Raw genomic sequence first — 23,256 nt, 5'->3', positions numbered from 1 at the left:
CCACCAATGCCTGGCGTATGTATTTATTTTGACAGGTTCATACATGTACACATGGATCATATTCACCTAACTCCTCCTTCCTACTCATCCTAGATATTCTCCCCTGGCTGTCCTGGACCTCACTCTGTAGACCAGGCTGGCCTTGAACTCAGTGATCCAACTGCCTCTGCCTCCTGAGTGCTGGGACAAAAGGCATGTGCCACCACCACCACCACCACCACCACCACCATCACCACCACCACCACCCTTGTCTTCTACTTTTTTAAACTGAAAAAAAAAAAAGAAACATTCTTCTAACCCAGAGTCCAGTTCTTCAGCTCTCTGGACACTGGCTGGTCTCCTTGCTTGATCTTGTGCAGGCAAATGAAGCTGCTGTGGGCTCATGTGTGCAATCGCTGCGTGTCTCACCGGGAAGACTGAGTTTCACAGCACTCCTCCCTGTCCTCTGTCTTTTACCTGCCTTCTGCTCTTTTTCCTTAGCAATGGTAGCAATGGGCACATTACTACAGATGTCCCATGTAGGGTGGGGCACTTTTTGTCTCCTTATTCTCAGCATTTTCACTAGGAATGAGTCTTTACATCCTCTACTTCCTACAGTGGAATGACCAATACTAAGAGGTACACTAATCTATGGGTATGAACACATACACACACCATTTAATTTACATGTTTGAGAGTTTTGCCCACATTTATGTCTGTGCACCATGCGCATGCCTGGTGCTGGAGGAAGCAAGAAGGTGTTGGATCTCCTGGGTTACATATGCTTGTGAGAGACCACGTGGGTGCTTAAGAAATCAAACCCAGATCCTATGGGGGAGCTGCCAGTGCTCTTAATCCCCGAACCATCTCTCAGGCCAAATATAAATATTTAGAAAGCAGTTTGAGACTCTATCCATTTAGCAAAACAGCAACAGCTCTACCCTAGGCCTGTGCTCTCCTGAGCGGTGGGCTTTTGGAGCTGGTTTGCAGTACCATATGTGGCTCATTCTGTGGAGGAGGCCTCAGGTGCACTCAGGAGTTGTTGCCCTCCTCCATAGCCTCTGTGCCACTATTGCACCAGTGGCCCATCTTGCCTGCCAAGTCGGCATTGTAGTGGTAGGGTTCACTGCTGGGTAACACCATTGATGCCATTGGTAACTTTCCTACCCAGTGGCCTTCATGGAACCTTACTAGCGGCGGTGTGTGTGTGTGTGTGTGTGTGTGTGTGTGTGTGTGTGTGTGTTCAGGTCCACTCCACCTTGATTTCTGTTATGCCTTGCAAGAAAAGTGCCCAACACTATTTTTACACCTAGATAAGTTAGTTACCACTAGTCATTATCAGCTGTCAGTACACATACACCTTGTTAACTGTTTTTTTCCAAGTTTATTGGGATCAGGGTTAGGAAAGGTATCCAGTGATTGTTCAATATGGCTCTTAGCAGGTATTAATCTTTAAGTTCCATGTCTACTTTTATTTCTTTCTGTCTTTCTATCTCTGTCTATTCTTGAATAAGCTATTTCTTTCCCAACTTTTTGCTGATTTCAGAGCTGTTGAATTACTTAATAAGTCTCTCTGTCTTCTATGCTTCTTTTAAAGTCAGGCTATTTCAGATATCTCTCTCTCTCTCTCTCTCTCTCTCTCACACACACACACACACACACACACACACACACTGCACATGCACTGCACACACACCTCTCTCTCAGGACTTCCTCATACAATGTGTATTGGAAGGTGCATAAGGTCCATTTCTTGTGTATGTGATACTGGTACCTGAGTCTTTTGGGAACAATCTTAGTAGTTTTTGAAAGTTTTCTTATTATCTATTACCATTTAGTATTTCAGATTTGTTTTGTACATTTCCTGCTCCAGAATTCCTTCTAATGGGAGTGATGTTTAGAGATCTCATTCTGTGTGTGAGTACCCATTACTCTTGAATCAGTTATTATTGCTAGGCCTTGTGTGGACAGAACTAGAATTTGGAACCACTGCAAGAGAAGCCAGTGCTCTTAACCACGGAGACATCTTTCCAGCCTCCTATATGACTTATAACCATCATTTGGGCATAAAGTCATGTGGAACTAGAGTTACAGACAGTTGTGAGCTGCCATGGGGGTGCTGGGAACTGAACTCAGGTCCTATGCCAGAGCAGCCAGTGATCTTAACTGCTGAACCATCTCTCCATCATTTGTTCTAAACCTTATAGTTAAATTATGCTTCATTTTTTTCCAGTACTTGTGCAGTTATCTTCCTAGTTATATTTATTTTCTGAGACTAACTTTCTAGTGTATTCTCCAGGAAGGGATCATAGCAAACATATTCCTGAGTTCTTGAACATTATTAAAAGTTTCTCTGTGGCCTTTTAACTTGAGGGTCAATTTAGCTGGGTATAAAAGTCTGTATTGCACACTTTCTTGGGTGTTTTGGTGTAAAGCATTGCTGTTGAAAGGGCTCACTTTCTTTTTCTTGCTAGTATTTTAGTGTTTCTGCTCTGATATCCCAATTGTACTGGTTGGTTTTTTATTATTAATTTGACACAACTTTGAGTCACCTGGGAAGGAAGGAACCTCAGTCAAAGTATTGCATTGATCATATTGGCCATGGCCATGTCTGTGAGTAACTGGCTTGGCTGATAGGATCTTGGAGGTCCCAGCCCACTGTGGCAACACCATCCTGAGGCAGGTAATCCTTTGGTATGTAGGAAAGCAAGCTGATCATGAGCCTGTGAGAGCAAGCCAGTAATCATCATTCCTTAATGGTTTATTTTTCAGCTCCTGCCCTGACTTCCTTCCATGATGGACTTTGATGTGGGATTACAAGCTGAAATGAACTCTTTCCTCCCCAGGTTTTTTTTGGTCATGATGCTTACCACAACAACAGAAAGCAAACAAGGATACCAACTACCCTTTTCTCTCCCTCCCTACCCCCCCCCCCCCCGCTCCCGTGTGTGTGTGTGTGTGTGTGTGTGTGTGTGTGTGTTTGCAAGCATGTGTGCGCACATGATACTGGAGGAGAGTGAACCCAAGGTTTTGTATACCAGGCAAACAATCATTCTATCATGGAGTTACATACTCAACTCTCTTCTACTTTTAATTTTTGAGATAGGGTCTCAAAAGTTGTTTAGTTTGGCCTTGAATGTACTCTGTAGCTAGGCAGGCCTTGAGCTTGTGACTCTTCCAGTCTCAGCTTCCCCTTCCAAGTACCTGGGAGTACAGGCTTGTGCCACTAATCCTGGTACATGTTCCTTTCTCTTGAGGACAGAACACTACATAAATTATTTTATATTCTTTTGCATGGGGGAATCTCAGTTTTCTTTCTAATTTGTATTATTTATTCTATAATTTATTCATACCAGCATAGAATTCTGACTATTTGCATTTTCAGTGAATGCAGTTACAGTTTATTTTGTGGTTCACATGGCTGCAGGTTGGGGTGCTGGGAGCTCTTTTAGTTGATTTGGGTTCCTTTGATCTGTGCCCATCATTGTGCAAGTGAATAGCTCTTTCTTGCTTTCTGACCTCCCTGTACTCTCTGGGTACCACTTCCTTCCTGTTTCCTTTCTTGCATAGATTCCATAGCCAGGAATTCCCAGTGTACTCTGGTCTTGCCACACTTGGAGAAGTGAGTGTCATAATCGTGGCCACTTTGATTTTAGAGACAGTTGAGCTCCCAGTGTGACTTGGTAAACTCCCATTCTCTGCTGTTGCCGCTTTCCCATACCCTTGGCAAGGGCTATGGCTTCCCAGTTCCCCAAGAGAATGGAGAACAACAGGGGCTCAGTGCCTTTCTTTGAATTCCAAAGGGAACCGGCTCTTCTCTCTACCTACTCACTCCCGGTCCTTCTCTCCCTTCTTGCTTGCTTTTCTTTTTTCTCATCTCAGAGAACATTTTTTTTTTTCTTGGCCATTCTCCTCATTAGGTCAAATCATCAGGAGGATGTTTTCTCTTTCCTCCTCTAGAATCTGTCTCATCAGTTGTCAGCTTTTGCATTTCCTCCTTCAATACTGTTTGCTTCTACCCACCTACGAATATGCATCTTTCTCATCCTAAAGGCAAACACACATTTAAACATTTGACAGGGCCATGCAGATTCTGTTTCCCATTTCTTCTTTCTCTTTCCTTCCTCCATTACACATCTGGAGAAAGCCAATTGCAACAGCTGGCTTTGCTATTGTCCCTTCTTCCTGCTTGCAAGCGTGTGTCCTTTCTTGCCACTTAAAGAATCACGCATTCACTAGTCTTTCCTTCTTCATCTCCCCCCCCCCCATTATCCTCCTTCTGACACTCTAGGGGTGAAGCCTCCTTTTACTGCCTCCTCCTTCCTCCCCCACTGCTTGTCTAGGTGGCTCTTCTTCAGGGTTGCCATCCTCTGTTCTGCTTGCCACTACTTTCTATCTGGGGAGAACAGAATTGCCCATCTGGCTTTCGCTGGATCCAGGTCCTTCTTAGACCTGTGAAGTCAGTCCTTCACATACTCAACCCAGGTTCAAAGCTGGATTTTATCAGCCTTTATTGAAGGAGGTTCTGGGAAGCAGGGTAGGTTCCGTGTTCCAATTCCCTGGTGGAGTTCAGGTCTTTCCTCCCCACCCCCACCCCTGAGTTTCACGGCGTGTATCCATCTGCTCACTGAATGCCTTCCCAGAGCCTCAAGTCAACAGACCAAAGTAGAAGTCATTCCCCCATCATCCGGCTCTGCAGCAGACCCCGCCCTTCTCTGCTTCTCTCTTCCCCACTCTAAGGCTGGAACCTTGGATGCCACAGGTTGACAGAGTGCAGCATGTGCTCTCCCTTTTCTCTCTTGAACACCCAGTTGGTGACACTGCCTGCCCATTGTCAAAGGCACCCCCTCTGCCCCACCCTCCCTGCTTTGGTTGCTTTGGTTCTGTCCAGCCCCCAGCATTTGAATCCTCATCATTCTCTTGTTGTCTGGATCCGAAAACTTCTTCAATCCAAAGTTCCCCAATTTTCCTTCTAGAAAACAAATGTCAAGGTCTTCTCGCACTGTGAAAGTCTCAGGGTGGCATCTAATACCTTCCTGCCCATGTTTCTCCAGGCTGGTCTATCGCCTCTCCTGTGATGTCTGTTGAAATGCAGATGCCCCAGAGCATCTGTGTTTTGAAGATACTCCAGGTGGGTTTTGATTTCTGGTGGTGTTTGAGAACCATGGCTCTAAGATGTAGCCCATGCCTTTTTTTTTTTTTTTTCCTTTGAGACAGGGTTTACTCTGTGTAGCTCTGGCTGTCCTGGAACTCACTCTGTAGACCAGGCTGTCCTTGAACTCAGAGGTCTCCCTGCCTTTGCCTCCCAAGTGCTGTGATGAAAAGTGTGCTCCACCACCACTATCCGGAGCCCTTGCCTTTTATCTGGCTATAACTCCCCCCCCCCCCATCTCTAGACACTTAATTTCCATGGATTCATGGCTACTAGATTATCAAGCTCAAGGAGAACTCTACAGGGACTAAGGCCTGCTTCTTGTCCACTGAAGATGCCTGATCCTTTGTTGCCTGTTGGGAGTCATCTGCTTGGCTCAGAGAAACTAAGACTCAGAATGGTTAAACACAATTGAAGATCCCAGAACTAAACAGGGGCAGGGCAGGAATCAAGCTCAGGCATAGCTGATGTGGGCATCCGAGCTCCAAAGCACTGTAGCGCGCTGATTGTAGAGACTGATACCTCCATAGCTAGCTAGCTGAGGCCCTGTACTACTTTCCCCTGTCTATGCCTGAGTTTCAGCTGTCTTCCTCCTCCTGAGCCTTCTCGCCAGGGGGTTCCCTCATTCCCTTTTATCTTCAATTTAAATGAATGTCTATTCTTCCTCCCCATCCACAGTCCAGGCCATTTCCTCCTTGCCCACCTCCTGCTATCAAACAGCAAAGGGGCCTAGGAATGGGAGGTGGGAGTGGAAGGAGAGGTAGAGCCAGGAGCGGGAGGGAGAGGGAGGCAGAATCAGGGCAGAGAGGGATTGGAGTGATGGAGTGTGAGCTGAGGGCCAGAGCCACAAGCCTTAATTTAATCGCAAGGCCCCATGCTCAATTTAGCAGACACAAGGGCTCCGCCAGAATGGGGTCCCTGTGTGGTGGCGGGGGTAATCAGTCCCTGCAGTTCCTTAGAAAGCATTAATTGCGGATGACAATGTGTAAACAGCAGGGAAGAATGGAGTGTGCAGGTGTGAGCTGCTGGGGCCAACCCTGGGCTGTTTTCACATGAGCCAGTGAGCTGCAGCTCCACTGTGGTCCTCTCCCAGACCCGATTAGAGGCAGCAGTTGGGACACTATTGAGGTGATGGAGGTTGGCTTGCAGAAGGTGCCTGGGAACAGTATGGGAGAGTCAGAGGGCCTGGGAGGTGGACTGTGAGGGCACCTTCCATGCCTTTTCACGCTCCCACACGTTCCTCTCATGCTATGTGTACGTGTGTTTTCTGGCTTACCCTCGTCAAGTCAAGGGGTCTCTAAAAGTCAAGGCTAGATAAAATAGAATAAAAAAAAAAAGATACGAAGTTGTCAGGTCTGTATAGTATGGGGCAGAGTTGGGTCTGCTCTCCTTGTGGGCCAAGAAAGCCTCATTGCTACTTCATAACTGTAATTTTGCTACTGTTATGAATCATAAACTAAATTTCTGATATGCAGGGTATCTGATATGTGACTTCCCCCCACCACCAAAGAGGTTGAGAACCTCTGTTTTATAGTAAGATTACTTATTTGTTTCCTCTGTAAGGTCCAAGTTTTTTACTTGAAGTGAAGTAAAAAACTTGAGTTGCCAGGTGTGGTGGCTTATACTGACCCCAAAACAAGGGAGTCAAAGGCAGGTGGATCACTGTGAGTTCAAAGCCAGCCCAGCCTACATAACTAATTCCAGGACAGCTGGGGCTACACAATGTGACTCCATCTCAAAACAAACAAAACAAAACAAAATCCAAAATATTGAGGTCGGTGTCAGACATTTGTCGTTTTGACCCCCAGACTTGCTTTGGGTAACAGCTCTCGAGTTTTGCGTGTGTGTCCCTCTCCCTGTCCCCTCATCAACCCCTGCCTCACAGCTGCAACAGATGGCAGGTATAAGGCAACCTGGGGGCTTTTTGTTCCTGGGGTCCCAGTGACTGATCATGTGCTCAGCCAGGAAAAATGACGTACAAGAATCCTTGGAAATGACAGCTCTGACCTGATGACCTCTAACCAGAGAGGACACAGTGGTGGCACTGTCACCATACTCTGCTATAAGCCTCGGATAAAGCAGAGTCTGGAGAGGACGTTACTTGAGTTCTAGGTCTACTGACAACTGAAGCAACTGGCTATATTTTTCTTCTCTCCTTAAGAAAAAATATGTTTATTTATTTTCAATTATTTGTATATGTGTGTGGAGGGTGGGTAGATGAGTGGGTGCTCATGTGACCGAAGCTACCTGTAGAGGTCAGAGAGCTTGGATTCCCCAAGGAGCTGGAGGGATGTGGGTGCTCGGAACTGAACTCTGCAAGAGCCGTATGCCCACACAGCTTTCTCCGGTTTTTGTATCTTTTAAATTTTAGGATGGTTTTAAGTTTATAGAGAGAACACAGGCAGTTCCCAGGTGTCATACACCTAGTTTCTCCTGCTATTAATACATCATGTTTGGTGTTGTACCTTGTCAGAATTAATGAAGTGATGTTGGATATTATTATTAAATAAAGTCCATCTTTTATTTGGATTTTCTTAATTCCCTCCCCATGTTCTTCTTCTGTATCAAGGTCCTCTTCAGGATGCACAAAAGCTCTATTCATCATGTGTCTTCATTAGGGTTTCTATGGCTGTGAAGAGACACCAAGGCCATAGCAACTCTTCAAGGAAAACACTTAACTGGAGTGGCTTGCTTGCAGTTCAGAGGCTCAGTCCATTATCAGCATGGTGGGACATGGTGGCATGCAGGCAGATATGGTGCTGGAGAAGTAGCTGAGAGTCCTACATCTTGCAAGCAACAGGCAGTAATATTGAGTGTCACACTGAGTGAAGCTTGAGCAAAGGAGACCTCAAAGCCCACCCCCACAGTGACACACTTCCTCCAACAAGGCCACACCCACTCCAGAAAGCCACACCTCCTAATAATAGTGCCACTCCCTCCTTTGGGGGCCATTTTATTTTGAACCACCACAATCATGCTTCCTTGGGTTCCTCTGGGCTGTGGCAGTTTCTACAGCTTTCCTTATTTTTGACTTTGACAGTGTTGATGAATGATAGCCAGAAATGTTGTAGAATGCCCTTCAATTGAGGTCTATATGTTTCTGCCTCATAATTGGACTGGAGTTGACTATTATTGGACGATGGCCAGAGATATTAGAGTCTCTTTACCACATCACATGAGCATGGCTTGTTGCTGCTGATGTTGGCCTTGGTCACATGGCTCAGCCATGATCTGTCATTTGTCCACTGTCATGTTACTTTGCCTGTGGCCTGCTTCATACTGTATTTTGGAAGGAAGCCACTGTGTCCATCCTGTTCTAAACCCAGTTCAATTTTTAACCAACGGGTGCTATGTGCCCCTAATTATTTGTCAAGCTTCTGAAAGGGAGATTTCTCTCTTTTGCAATATCATCTGTTTAGTTGTTTTTATGTAAATAAGTACTCCTGGGTTGTTTTTTTTTTTCCTTAAATTTTATATTTGTGGTATTTGGCTGGCATGTGTATCTGCACACCTCATGCATGCCTGGTACCTGTAGAGGCCAGAAGAGGGAGTCAGATCCTCTGAAACTGGAGTTAGGGATGATTGTGAGCTGCCATATGGGTTCTGGGAATTAAACCCAGGTCCTCTGGAAGAGCAGCTAGTGCTCATAACCTCTGAGTCATCTCTCCAGCCCTTACTGATGTCTTATTTTTAAGATGTATCCCAGGTTGTCCTCAAGGTTCCTGTGTAGCCAAGGAAGAACTCAATTCCCTGATTCTCCTACCTCCATCTCCCAAGCATTACAAGTAGCACCACACCCAGTTCATGGGGTGCTGGGGATGGAACCCAGGGCTGTGTGCGTGCTAGGCAAGCACTCTACCAGCTGAGCCACATTCCAGCCTGATCTTTGAGTTATCACCCAATGCCGCATCGTTCTTTTGCTCAAACTGTTCCACCTCTGAGCACTGACAGCGTCTCTGTGATGTGCTCCCACCAACATGGTCACCTAGAGTTTTCAGTTGACATGAGCAATCAATCCCTTCTTGTAGCTTATGGTAAGAGTTCTGCCACTTAAAACCAGAAGAATCTTAACGTATTTTAAAATAAGAGATTGTTTTTTGATGTATTACTTGTGAAAAACCGCACACATTGTTCACATCTTTCTAAAGTTAGTGCAGGTGAGTGACCATTTTGTACTGGAAGGCACACATTCCCTCTCAGGTCATAGTGAGCACTTGACTGGGCTCTCTAACAATTTTAGGAGTCTTGACACTGTGTGTAGCTCAGATTTAAGCCCATGATCTTGTAAGTCAGTTAACGCCTGAGTATATGGGGCTGACAAAATGGCACAGCAAATAAAGGTGCTTGCTGTGCAAGCCTGGAGACCTGAGTTGGATCCCGTGAAACCAAGTATAGGTGAAAGGAGAGAAGTGACTCTCCAATGTTGTTCTCTGACCTTCATACCCAAGTCATGCATGCATCTATTACCCCTATACATCATGAATACATACTATAATAATCAATTTTAAAGAGAGATGACTACACAATTGTGATGCAATCTGGTGGCTAAGAAGTGCTTACAATCATCCAGTGACTGTAAATAAATATCTACCAAGTCAGAGTTGTCAGATAAAACATATGGCACTCAGTTCATGTGGAATTTCAAATAAGTAATGAGGAATATATTTTTATTGTTTGAGACAGGGTCTCACTATGTAGCTTTGGTTAGCTAGGAATTCTCTACATAAACCAAAGTGGCCTTGAACTCATGGAGATCCTTCTGCTTCTGTCCCTAGAGTGCTGACATTAGTGTGTGCCACCATGCCTGACATAATAAAGAATTTTAAGCGTATCTTAAATATCGAGTGAGAACACTTTTTTTTTTTTTTTTTTTTTTTTCTGAGAGACAGGGTTTCTTTGTGTAGCTTTGGAGCCTATCCTGGCACTCACTCTGGAGACCAGGCTGGCCTCGAACTCACAGAGATCTGCCTGCCTCTGCCTCCCTAGTGCTGGGATTAAAGGCGTGCACCACCAACGCCCGGCTGAGAACATATTTTTATACTAAAAATCTGTTAACGGTTTATCTGAACTTCACATTAATCAGGTAGATGGCCTGTTCTTTCTCTTTACTAAACCTGGCAACCCTACCTCAATATTGTCCCCCGCTTTCTGCAGTTCCTCAGGACATACACAGGAAGGTGACTCTGCATCTCATTTTTTATGGATAACAGCACCACAGCATAGAGCAACCTGGGAAGAGGAGGACTTTGTGGTCAGATTGCCATGAGGCCAGTCCTTCAAGTGAGCATCTGATTCAGTTTTTATACCTGGTTACCTGGTGGGTTGATGATTCACAGATGTCATAATAACACTTTGCAGGGTCTAACATCTGGTGGGGACTTGGTCAGTGGTGGCTGCTAATGACAGCACCACTTATCTGGACAAATACATAGAAGGTCCAAAGAAAGTGAGGGAGGAGATTGATGGTCGTGGGAAGACAGCATCCTCACTTCTACCTGTCCCCTTCTTTGAGCCAGAGGAGATGCTGAGTCCAGAAGCGAAGGCTGTGCTGTAGATCTGGGAGGATGGTTCTGGGTACTCAGCGTCTCCCCAGGTCCTGCCTTCTGAGTAAGGAGTATGTATGGATGAGGGGGTCTGAAGGGGCTGGTCCTGAGAGACATTCTGGGGGAGGCTTATCCTACTCTACAAATGGTCCAGAGGGACTGGGAAGCTTGACTAGTGACATATACTCAGTAAGTGGGACAGTGTATGCCGCCACACGCTCAGTGCTGTGGATGGTGTTTACTGCGGCCCTTTGAGGATGCTGTGATGGGCTCTGCCACACACCTGAGGGCTCTGAGACTTATATTGTTTGCCCAGGGCTATAATTTTATAGGGGCCATGATTCAAATGTGAATTTCCATCTTGCAGATGCCTGGGTGTGTCAGGCAGGGGAAGGAGGCTAGGATGACCTTTCCCCTCTGTCACAGTCTTAGGAAGTCATGCAAGCGCCTGCCTCATGCCTTTGATTTGTAGTGGGGAACAGACTTAGATCCAGCTGTCAATTTGAGAAGCCACTTGAAGATTTGTTTTTTAAAAAATAGCTCTCTAAATTGTGGTATGGTTGGGGTGGAGTGGGGGCAACTGCCACCACCTAAACAAATCGGGGGAAACAACCTTAAAAAACAAAAATGGAGGAACGGGTTAAATCAGTTGTGGTAAAGCCCATGATGCTGTATTTTGCGGCTGTTTAAAAATATCACAGTTTCAAAGACTATGAACATACAAAAACGCCCCGATATAAATAAAGACAGCAGATAAAACCAGATACACAATGTGACTCCAATTATACAATGATAATTTTATTCATGACTTCTAATGCTCAAAGAAGACTAAGGAAAAATACTCTGCAAAGCTGAAGGCTTGCTTTGGGCTGTGACATTAAAGGCTATTTAAATTGTCTTAATTATTCTATTATGCATTTGCCAAATGTTTCACGAATCTGCCCCCTCTCAATCTTGGGGTTGAAAACCATCAAGGTGGCTTCCAAACAAGGCATTTTAAAGACGGGGAAACTGAGTTTCAGATCTGGGAAGGTGGTTCAGGCCAATGGTAAACCAGGTGTGTTTGCCGAGCTGGTCCTGGCCCATGCGAAGAGATGCACACGCGCCTCCGACAGGCATGAGGGAGCGATGGCAAAGGAACATGGGAAACCCTCCCCCAGGGGCACAGCTGGAGCGAAGTGAGGTGTGTAGCGTACCCCCCCCCCCCCCCCGCGCACTGGAGTGGGGGCTGGGTGGAAGCAAAGATTGGGGAACCTTTCAGAAATGGAAACCAGATGAGCCGTTCAAAGGGGAGCAAATTCTCCACGGCGCCCTCCTTTGTTGCGAGCGTGTGAGGCGGCGGCAGCTGCGCGCCTCGCCCCCAGCCCACGGCTCGATGGGGCGGACACGGATAACTGCATTAGATGCACTCAGCTCTTTTCAATAAAACGCCCTTGTTGGAGGCACAATAGGGGGAACGGGGCAGCAACCCCAGGCCGGGTTGGGGGCACCTTGCCTCCCCCCGGAGAGCGGAGAGCACACTCATTTTTCAGGCTCAGTTAATTGGCATTGGACCCGCTGTGCGGTTCCAAAGGAGAGGCAGGCTGCTCAAGTCCACTGTCACCGGAAATGGGGCCGCCGTCCATGTCCACCTTCACTATGGGTCTGCGGATGCAACTCAACCGTTGAGCAGCTGTACTTGCAGAAGGCTCAGATGGGCTCTCTCCTAAGGGCTATCAGCCTCAAACAAACACTGGGGAAAGAGGCAGGTGACAGCTCCAGGTGTCAAATGCAATTTCCGGGCTGGATGACTTCATGTGTGATGACCCAATTGTCACAACCTTTAAATGTAATTTTTTCTTTTATTCTTGAGACAGGGTCTCTCTATATAGCCCTGATAGTTCTGAAACTCTCTATACAACCATGCTGGTCTTGAACTCATAGAGATCTGCCTGTTTTTTGCTGGGATTAAAGTTGTGTGCCATCATGACTAGCTTTGAGTCTTTGAGTATACTCTTTTTTTTTTTTTTCCTTCAATCTTACCACCTCCAGCACAGAGATTGCTTTAACTACAAATGCAATGTTTACTCACCTTTACAGATGTGGGAACCCAGGCTGGAAAGGCTACCAACTCGCTGAGTTTGTACAGCTGGAGTTTAAACCCAGGTGTGGATGACTTTAAAGCTGAGTGTTTGGCACTGTTGACATTTTAGCTGGGATCATTCTTGTAAGGGTTGTCTTGTGTGTCTCAGGATGTTTGACAGCATCCCTGGCCTCTGCCCTTCAGGTGTGACCCCCCAAACATGTGTTCAGACATTGTCTAAGGCCCCCCGGGGGAGAGCTGCCCTGCTGGGGAGAGCTGCCTCCCTGGGGAAAGCCACTGTTTTAAAAAAGTCCAGCTTACTGCAAGTGCTGTCAAGCAAGCTTCTCCTGGCTCATTCATTTAATCTTTAAAGAAACAATGGGATACCTCTTGGATTCTAAAACTTCAGTCCTGTGGGTTATAGCATTTGTGGCAGACGTGTGGTCAGAATTAGACAAGGCTACATTTTGCACCGAATCCAAAGTTGTGTAGAATACAAGGCATTTTGAATTGGGTGGATGTCTGCATTTTAGGGGCCACATTGGTTTGAGAATGGCCACACAAACAGTCAGTCCCTCCAACTGTCCCCTCCATTTCTCTATTCTAAGACTGTCCCAAGTAGGGCATATTGGCCAGCATTGGCCACTGGAAAAGCCTAAGACATAAGGGAAAATCCTGGTGGAGTTTGCATGAAGGAAGTGGACACTACCAGGGCAAAATAGAGCCTCAGCCTGGCACTGAAATAAGTAGGAAGGGGACCTCATTTGGGGCAGCCTGTCACTGGCCCACCATGCTGGGAAGGACAAATGACCCTATTTTCATTTTTGACTGCAATTGAGCTGTTCCCCACTTCTCCACCTCCATTTCCCATCTCCTGTGGCTGTAACCTACTGGACAGTCCATTCTCCAGGTCCCAAAGCTTATCCTGGCCATTCAAAAGCCAGCCCCAGGCTCTAGGGCCACGCTGACTGGAGGCCTGCTTGAGTTCAGCTGTTTTATTTTCTTCTACACCACTGGGTTTCAATGTATTTACGTTCCTTATTTTGGAATTCATATTTCCATTCAGGTGATTTGATAGAAAGGCCATCCACTAAAGGCACTCCAGGGAGGTCCTTTCCACAGGGACTTGACAGGCGCCAGGGATTGCCAGGATGTAGGCTCCTCATCAGCAACCTCCTGGCTGCATCCTGTTGGGCTATGTTTGGTTGAAGGTGCTCAGGGGATTGAACCCTCAGAGTCCGGGAGGGCCTCAAAGAGAACAGGAGAGGAAACATGATAGCATTTCAGAGTGTGAAAGGTTAGGGTTTTCTTTTGGGGGGGGGTATCTCACAGATAAACGTATCCATACCAAAAAGCAAGCAGTACTTACACAGATGTGTGGTGATGTTTCCTGTTCTACCAAAAAGGTGACTGACAATCCGTCTAGTGTATGCAGGTAAAGCTGGTTGGTGAGACCTGGGCAGCTCAGGGTAAACTTTTCAAAGCTTAGCTTTTTACTTTTTATTTGTTTATTTATTTATTTGAACTGGGGGTTGACCCCAGGGCTATGAGAATTGTTTTGTTGTTGTTGTTGTTGTTGTTGTTTTTTGTTTTTTTGCAACAGCATGGTGTTGTGGGATATTTGATAACCCTGTGACACCCTAAGACTGTGTCAATGAAGTTAACCTTGAATTAGTGGCTATCTGACTGGGATTAGCCATAGAGAAGCCAGAAATATGAATGGAGAAGAAGAACAGGAAGAAGTAGGGAGGGACTTAAAGGTTTTGAGGTCTCTTCGATCTGGGAAGTGTGGAGAGAAGATCAGCTGGCCATTTTTCCGCTGCTTTTTTGATCTATCCGGTTTTCACCCCAATATCTGACTCCTCAGTCTTTATTGGTAATAGGTCAACTTAGATAAACACAACATCAGGGTCTCTCTATGGAGCCCTGACGGTTCTGGAGCTGGAGCTGGCTATGTAAACCAGGCTGGCCTTGAACTCCCAGAAATCTTCCTGCCTCTGCCTCCTGTGTGCTGGGATTAAAGGTGTGCACTCCCATGCCCAGCCCCTTAATCAATACTCTTGATTTTCTTTCCCCCCTTTCTTTCTCTGTGTAGCTTTGGAGTCTCATGGACACTTACTCTGTAAACCAGGCTGGCCTTGAATCACGAGATCCGCCTGCCTCTGCCTCCCAAGTGCTGGGACTAAAGGCGTGCACCGCCACTGCCAGGCCTCTTGATTTTTATAAATAACAAAACTCACCAACCCTACTCCCACCCAAATCTTGTGAACTCAGGTATTGTATGGTTTTATGGCTATAGAGCTAATGCTTTAGACCAGTGGTTCTCAACCTTCTTAATGCTGTACCCTTTAATACAGTTCCTCATGTGGTGACCTCTAACCATAAAATCATTTCGTTGCTACTTCATAACTGTGATTTTGGTACCGTTATGAATTGTAATGTAAATATTTTCAGAGACAGAAGTTTGCCAAAGGAGTGGTGACCCATAGGTTGAGAACCACTCCATCCTAGAACAGGGTCAATGGCTCAGGCTGCACAGGGCTCCGCAACTGACTTGGCAAGGTCACAGACATCTTGGTTTGCACTTCCTAATTGTTTATTTTATGTGCATTGGTGTTTCGCTGTGGGTGTTGGGTCCCCTGGAGCTGGAATTATATATAGACAGTTGTGAGATGCCATGTGGCTACTGGGAATTGAACCCAGGGCCTCTGAAAGAGCAGTTGGTGCTGTTAACCACTGGCCCCTGCCTTTTTTTTTTTTAATAAAACAAAACAAAACAAAACAAAAGGTGTCATTGTGTAACCCAGACTGGCCTCAAAGTCACTATCCTCCAGTTTAAGCCTTACGAGTGCTGGAATTACAGGTCTGTGCCACTGTCCCTAGTAGAAGTTTTGATAATTTAAGTTTGTCTTCATCGGTCTCTCTTCTCCTAATATGTTTATATACATAAAAGCCTGTATGTAGGTGCACCCTATATCACCACCACTCTCCTGTCAAACACCCTTGGTGAGTTTGCTGCAGAGCTTCTGAAGTCCCCTCTTAGGCTGTAGCGCACATTTGATGGCTGTGACCTCTCCAAGGACCATCTCACAAAAGGAAGACGCGAAAATAAGTGTGTGAGATTGTGTGTGTCCAACATGTGTAACTGCTTTCTTTTCTTCCCTTTGAGTGTCTCCCCTCCCCTGGGTGGTTTCCATTTGCCCTCCTTTTGCTGAGATAATTCACACTCTCCAACTTCATTAGCCACAACCCCCTCCTGCCCTGGGACAAAAAAACAGGGCCAAACTGTTCAAAAGAACACATGGAGACCCCATTAATGATGGCCCTAATTGTGCCAATTGAAACCCGTCAATAACTCTAATTAGAACCTGTCCTGTAGGAGGTGCTGAATGGGAACACAGCTGCTGCTCCAAACAATCCCATGGCTGGGCGAGAGGAAAAGAGACTCTGCAGAGAGTTTTGGTGGTGTTGTTATGGAAAGGGTCAATGAAGGGGAATTAAGACAGGGGCACAGTCAGAGTAAGGGACCTTGAAAAAGTCTTGATGTCAGGTCACAGTTTGAAGTCAGAAGACCTTTAGCTTTCCCCCTTAGATTTTCCCCTCACTAACCTCCCACCCCCTACCGCAGCAGGAACACCTGCAAACTGACTGCAAGGAACCATGGCCACCAGACACATGGACACCACAAGTTACTGAAACATCTGCAAGAGGGGCGGGGGTGGGGGGGTGGAGGGTGGGAGGGATCCTGAAAAAAAAAAAAAAAAAAAACCTCAACTAGTAGAGCTGCACACCAAAACAAAACAAAACAAAACAGAAAACCCCCAATACTCAGAGTTATCCCCTGCCCCAACCTGCTTCCAACTTTGTCTTTTAGGTTGCAGCTGCCCTTTGCTGGGCGCTGTAAATAACTCTGCAATTGCATTAATTGGTTGCATATTTGTTGACACTGAGACAGAAGCCCTTAACATTAGGAGAGGCAGACTGCAGCATTATTCTGTTTCTCTCTGTCTGATTTCAACCTCCTCATTTTGTTTTCCTGAATCAGAGGAAGTGGTACATTGACAGACCTGTTTCTGCATAAGTGCTGACAGCTCCAATCAGACTCATGCCTCATCTGTTGGCTATTCTTGGACCTGTTAACCTGTGGGGCTGATGAGTTTTGTCCTGCTATGGGAGAATTTGAGAAATGGATTTCTTTTGTTTGTTTGGTTTTTTGTTTTTCGAGACAGGGTTTTTCTGTATAGCTTTGGAGCCTGTCCTGGCACTTGATCTGGAGACCAGGCTGGCCTCGAACTCACAGAGATCTGCCTGCCCCTGCCTCCCGAGTGCTGGAATTAAAGGCATGCGCCACCAATGCCCGGCGAGAAATGGATTTCTGGTACCGATTGAAGTTTAATTTCTTCTGGAGGGTGGGAGTGTAATGAGCTTATTAATAAGCATATTATTTTGGACCAAGGGGAATCCGGTTGATGTTTGCTTGGATCCTCAGACCTAGCTTGAATTTTGGGATTGCAGACATCACTAGTATATGTGGAATCTGCATATGACACACAGAGCCATGTGCAGATTAAAACACTCATGAAATATTGCTATACCCACACCACCATCATCAGAAAAGATCCCTCTTGCAGTAGATGGCAATTAACACAGAAAACCATCACTGCACAGTGTGCAGAGAGTGGGAGACTTTGGAGTACTCAGTCCTAAATGGGGTGTCTTCATCAAACCCCTCCCCTTTTAGGGCTCAGGGATCCATTTCGAAGAGGAGGTGGAAAGATTCTAACAGCCATGGTGATGGATGACATCCAGGAAAATACCATCTTCCAGACACAATAGGACTGTTGCACAAGGGAACTCACAGACTATGGCAGCACCCACAAGACCTGCACAGGTCCAAACCAGACGGATGCATAGCACTGAGTGAGGATTGGACACAGGGTCCAACCTTAACCAAGAAACTATGTGCAATTGATACCTGGCTGGAAAAGGGAGAAAAAAACAACAAAAACCAGTTTTCTCCAACGCAGTGTCACTGCATATATTACCCACACTCGGGCCTCACAACCAGGGCAGAAAATGAACTCCACGTTTATTTATTTATTTGTTGTGGGCTTTTTGTTTCATTTTATTCTGACACTTTTGTCTTATTTTGTTGTTGTTTGCTTTCATTTGTGTGTGTGTGTGTGTGTGTGTGTGTGTGTGTGTGTGTGTGTATGTGTGTGTGTGTGTGTGTGTGTGTTTTGAAAGGGAAAACGTAAAGTTGGGAGAATACGATCAAAATATATTGCATGACATGGCTATGGTCTTTGGAGGCAGCACTGGGGTTAGATCCTGGCTCTTCCCGAGGATTTGGGGTCATTACCAAGAACCTCTGAGCATCAGCTCCTTGTCTGACAGTAATAATGCTCAGTACCTCATGGGACTACTGGGTGAATAGACAACATGTTTGTCTTAGGGTTTGATTGCTGTGAAGAGACACCATGACCACGGCAACTCTTATAAAGGAAAATATTTAGTTGGGGCTGGCTTACAGTTTCAGAGGTTTAGTCCATTATCATGGTGGCAGCGTGCAGGCAGATATGATGCTGGAGAGGTAGCTGAGGGTTCTACATATAGATCATCAGACAGCAAGAAGAGACAGTGAGCCACAATGGGCCTGCCTTGAGTATCTGAGACCTCAAAGCTTGCCCCCAGGAACACGTCCTCCAACAAGACCACACCTCCTAATAGTGACACTCCCTGTGGGCCTATGGGGACCATTTTTACTCAAACCAATGTTTGACAAGTGTTTTGAACAAGCCTTAGCACAATGTGCAGAACAGATAGATGCCACTGCTATCACCATTATTGTTATAATTTTATCTTGATCCCAAGGCCCTTCCGCCTACCCTTATCTAAGAGTATGTCCTGAGATAATGTGAGGTAGGTGGCAAAAGGGAGGGTAGGCTTTTATTTGGAACTGCTCCCTTAGCTCATCCTACTTTGGAAGGCGGGGGCCCTGCTTTGTGTGTTGCTCTGCTCTTGTGTCTTTGAAACTTGCACTTGGTCGTTAGTCACAGAGTCATGTAGATACAGAAGGACCACAAATTCCTCACCAATTTTATTCCCTCCACTTCAACAGCTGGTGTAGAAGGTCCCTGAATGGTATTTAGGTCATTATCACCTCAGTGAGGAATCAGATTCCAAGGGCAGACTAAATAATGTCCCCTTAGAGACAGAACAGATGAGTCAGGAGTACACAAGCCTAAATCTTGTTCTCTGTTTTGCTGTCAGTGGATATACCTCTCACTACGACCGAGTGCTGGCTTTAGGCAAAGGGACTGAGCAGACCATGTGTAGACCTCTGACTTCTCTTGCCTGACTATAGCTATTGGTCTATGTGGTCCCTGGATTTAATAACATCTATGACTGTAGACATATGTATACATGCTTATGTGCATTTGTGGGAACATATGATCTAAACGTCAACTTCAAATTCTGGCTTTGACATAGAGTGGTTTTGTGACTTCCTTTCCATAAGAGTAATTGGTGAGATGAGAAAGAACAGGGCAAGGGACTCTTCCTTTGGTGAGAGAGAGACCTACTGGGTGTGCAGAGGGGAGAGCAGTAGAGGGTAGTGACAGGGTCAAGGTCCCCGCATGCTCTGGCCTACTGCACACAATCGCACCAGCTGCTGCTCACCCAGAGCACAACCCTTCACAGTTTGCAGACCACTCAAGGCAAGCCTTTGGCTTCAGCTCAGCAGGAGTGGAGTGAAGGGTCAAGAAAGATCCCATCTAGGGATATGTTGGAGAAACAAAGAACTTTGACAAAGGGCCTTTAAGTGGTGATCACCATAGGGCAGCCTCCAGGTCAGATCATGCTCAGGGTGGTGGGGACAAGGAGAGGAGGACTTCTGTTTCTCTCTGAAGTCTACCTACATGACAAAATTGCTTATTAATGGTTAATCAGAGTGGCTCTTACTGCCTCGTGCAGTCCATACATCAGACAGTGCACACACCGTGGGTAAGTGTGGGTAGAAGCAGGCTCAGGAGGGCTGAGTCATCTCACCTGGGCTTTGATGTGATGAGTCACTGTTCTATGTAACATGAGGTGGGACCTTGACAGATCCTATGGCAGCTGAGGGACAAAGTACAGGCAGAACTTATGTGGGAAGTTTATTGGGGGAAGGGAAAAAAGGGGGGAAGAAAGAGAGGTGGGAGGGAGAAGAGAGGAAAAGGGAAAGAGACAGAGAGAAAGAGAGATAGAGACAGACAGAGAGACCTGTCTGCCTCTTCAGAGATACTACAGAAAGAGAGAACGGGAGTAGGCAGAGCCATGCACCCCAAGGGGTGGGACCAAGGTGTGCCTGGATGATAACAGCCACCGTGCAGTTGTGCTTATGGCTATCTTATTTAGGCTTATCCAATGCCCATCCTCACAAGATGGATAACCGAACAAGGTTCTTGAAAAAAAAAACTTAAAAAAATAAATATTAAAACTGCAAAAGAATATCAAATCATACCAGTGGTTGAGCTGATATTTTTCTAAATTCTCTTCTGACCTTTCCTTTTTCCACAGCATGAGGCAAAAACAACACTCTGGTAAGAAATGAAAACAAAACAGTGACTAAAACAAACTAAAAGGACTGTGTGTGCGAGTGTGTGTAAGGGTGTGTGTGTAAGAGTGTATATAAGTGTGTGATAGTGTGAGTCTGTGTGAATGTGAGTATGTGTGTAAGAGTGTATGTGAGTATGTGTGTGATAGTGTGAGCATGTGAGCGTGTGTGGGTGTGAGTGTGCGTTATCAGTATTTGAAGCCAGGACACTCTACTACTGAGCTATACCCTCAGCAAAATGATCTGATGTCTTCTTAGGACAGATTTCCTGCAGTGATGATCATTAGCGATGGGTCTTCTCCTAAGTAAACATTTTGCCTTGTCACTGAGTGGACACTGAAGCCACCATGGTTAATCAAACACATTTTTGGTTTTTGAGACAGGGTTTCATAATCTCAAGTTGGATTCAGATTTGCTAAGCCTAGGATGACCTGTTCTACCTCCAAAGTGTTGAGATTTAAGAAGCCACTGCACCCGCTAAGCGCTGAACCCAGGGCCTTGTGCTTGCTAGGCAAGCGCTCTACATGCTAAGCTACATCGCCAGCTCCTATCCCTTTAAAATTTTCGATGTGTTCTTCATGTAACATGCCCAGGGTTTCTAGCAGTATGAGATTTGTTTTTGTCTTTACTAGCGACATAGCACCTCCCTGTCCCCAAAGCATTTACTATAGTGCACAAAAATGGTTTACACCGTTGGTGTTTTTTTTCCCTTCCTCCCTGTATTTTAGCAGTATCTGTTTGGCCAAGGCACAGATGAACTCTGGTTCAGTATTAGTCGTCTGAAGAATGAGGGCTTTTACTGGAAGATCTCAAGTTCAAGGCTGGCCTGTGCTCGTTATCAAAACACTGTGATAACACAACAAATGACATAAATAATAACAAATCAACCACAAAACCCAAATCTTACTTTTCACTAATAACTGATTCATGATGATATTTAATTTGTACCTGTTGAAGATTTTCAGAGCTGTTATTCTGCTTATCTCTTACCAGGCAGTGAATAGTCTGATATGGAATAAAACGAAATTTCTCTAAAAATATCCTATTCATCAGTGTTTTACACAATCAGATTGTTCTCCCTGTGGTTAAGGGGGAAATAGAAACTTTTGCTAGAGCCTGGAATCTGTGTGGGGCAAGGAGGAGGCCCTGCTAAGCCTGTGCTGGAGGGAAGAAAGATGAGGGCAAACGGCAGATGGAGTGAGAGGGGTGGCTTACCAAGGAGTCCAGGGAGGGAGTAGAGAAGAGAGCAGAGCATGGAGAGGGGGCAGGAAGAGATAGGGTGGGTGGAGGGGTGCATTGTGGGAGGAAGGGCTGTGGGTTCACCCCATTCCCTGCTTCTATTAATACAATTAAAGTGTTGAAAATTGGATCTCATGTGAAGCTTTGAACATGAATTTTTCATTACAGCAGTGGGGGTGGGGAGGGGATGGAGTGGACAGGGAGGGAAGCAGTGGGGGAAGCCCATAGTCATGAGAGAGGCAGAAGGCCTCTAAGCCTTACCTAGACACACCCTGTGTGACACTTTCTTCATGGACCTCTGACCTCTTTAATTTTCTTTAGCCCTTGACAAACCCTGCTTCGTTGGCGGGGTGCTTGGCAGGCAGGTCCCTTGCTGCTGTCTCAGAAAGGCCAACCTTGCTGTCCACAGTGAGGACAGAAGGCTCCAAAGATATAGGAGAACAGAGACACCATTGCTAATACCATATGTCCAACACCCAATTGCTTAGAAACTTGGAGTGGAAAAAAAAATAGCTGAAGAGCTCTAGGCATTAAGGCACAATACTTTGATCCTGAAAAAAATGTGTCACCAGGCAAAGAAAAGTGTGTTGCCCCCATCAACAGGCAAGCCTGTCCTCCCTGGGTGGACCCTCCCTACTTATTTCAGTAGTCTTGGGAAACTCAAGGTGTCATGGCCAGTGCTAACTGTGGGGTTTCCAATGCTGAGTGACATGTTAAGAGACAGACATCCTGGGGCAGGTGAGACAGCCAGTGAACAAACCTGCTCCTTTCCGATGGTGTTAGATAGAGCAAATCTGCTTTGTAGCTTAGCTTCCACGTCTCTGATTAAAAAGCCAGTCACCGGCAAGTTAGGCCTAATCTTCCAGTTAGCAGGTGGGCTTGGGGTGAAAACCTAGACTGTACCCCCCTCCTCCCTTTTTGTTTTCCCTCCCTCAGGACTTCCTCTAGGATTAGGTTTGTTGTGTGGTCAATGAATTTGTTTAGATTGAAAACGGGGAACTTTTCATCTCTTGCAATGCTGGGGAGGGGTTTCCCCTGTGGCTTTGTCTGCCACCCCTCCCCCAGCTGATTGCATGATGGACCTGAGAAACTGAGGAGCAGGGTCCCATGGGCAGCCCTCTCCCTTATGCACCAACCTTCCCTGGGCAGTCTGTTCCCTGCAAGGGGACCTCCCCCAGCCGCCACTGCCTGGGGTTTAATCTCTGCCAGGCCCCATGCTCTGGGCTGCTGGTGTGTGGTCCTGCACACTGACGTGCCTCAGCAGCTGGAATCAGTGAAGAGGGAAGCAGGGACTCAACCCTGGCACTTCTCAAAACAAAATGAATGACTTCAGTTTCAATCAGGTTATGGCAGAGGCTGGAGAATTATATATTTTCTGGGGTGGGGGTGGAAGTGGGGTGGTCTTGCTGGGCAGCTTAGGCTGGCTTGGAACTTCAAGTCTTCCTACCACAGTGCTTGGTTTTATGTGTGGATAAAGTCCCTTCCAAGGTTTCTGAAATCAGAAGGATTTGTGTCAGTCCTTTAGGAGAATGGCTGTAGCGTCGCAGGTCAAGATGTTGTACCCAGGACTGGAGACAAGATGTAAAGGGCACAGATAAAGATTGGGTGTCTACTGGCCTCCTCTGCTGTGGAGTCAGGGCCCGGCACCCCCACTTCTATCAGAATCCAGAGGAATCGCAGCCTT

This window comes from Cricetulus griseus, chromosome 5, assembly GCF_003668045.3.
Source record: "Cricetulus griseus strain 17A/GY chromosome 5, alternate assembly CriGri-PICRH-1.0, whole genome shotgun sequence".
NCBI lineage: Eukaryota > Metazoa > Chordata > Mammalia > Rodentia > Cricetidae > Cricetulus > Cricetulus griseus.
Note: the sequence above shows the minus strand (reverse complement) of the source record.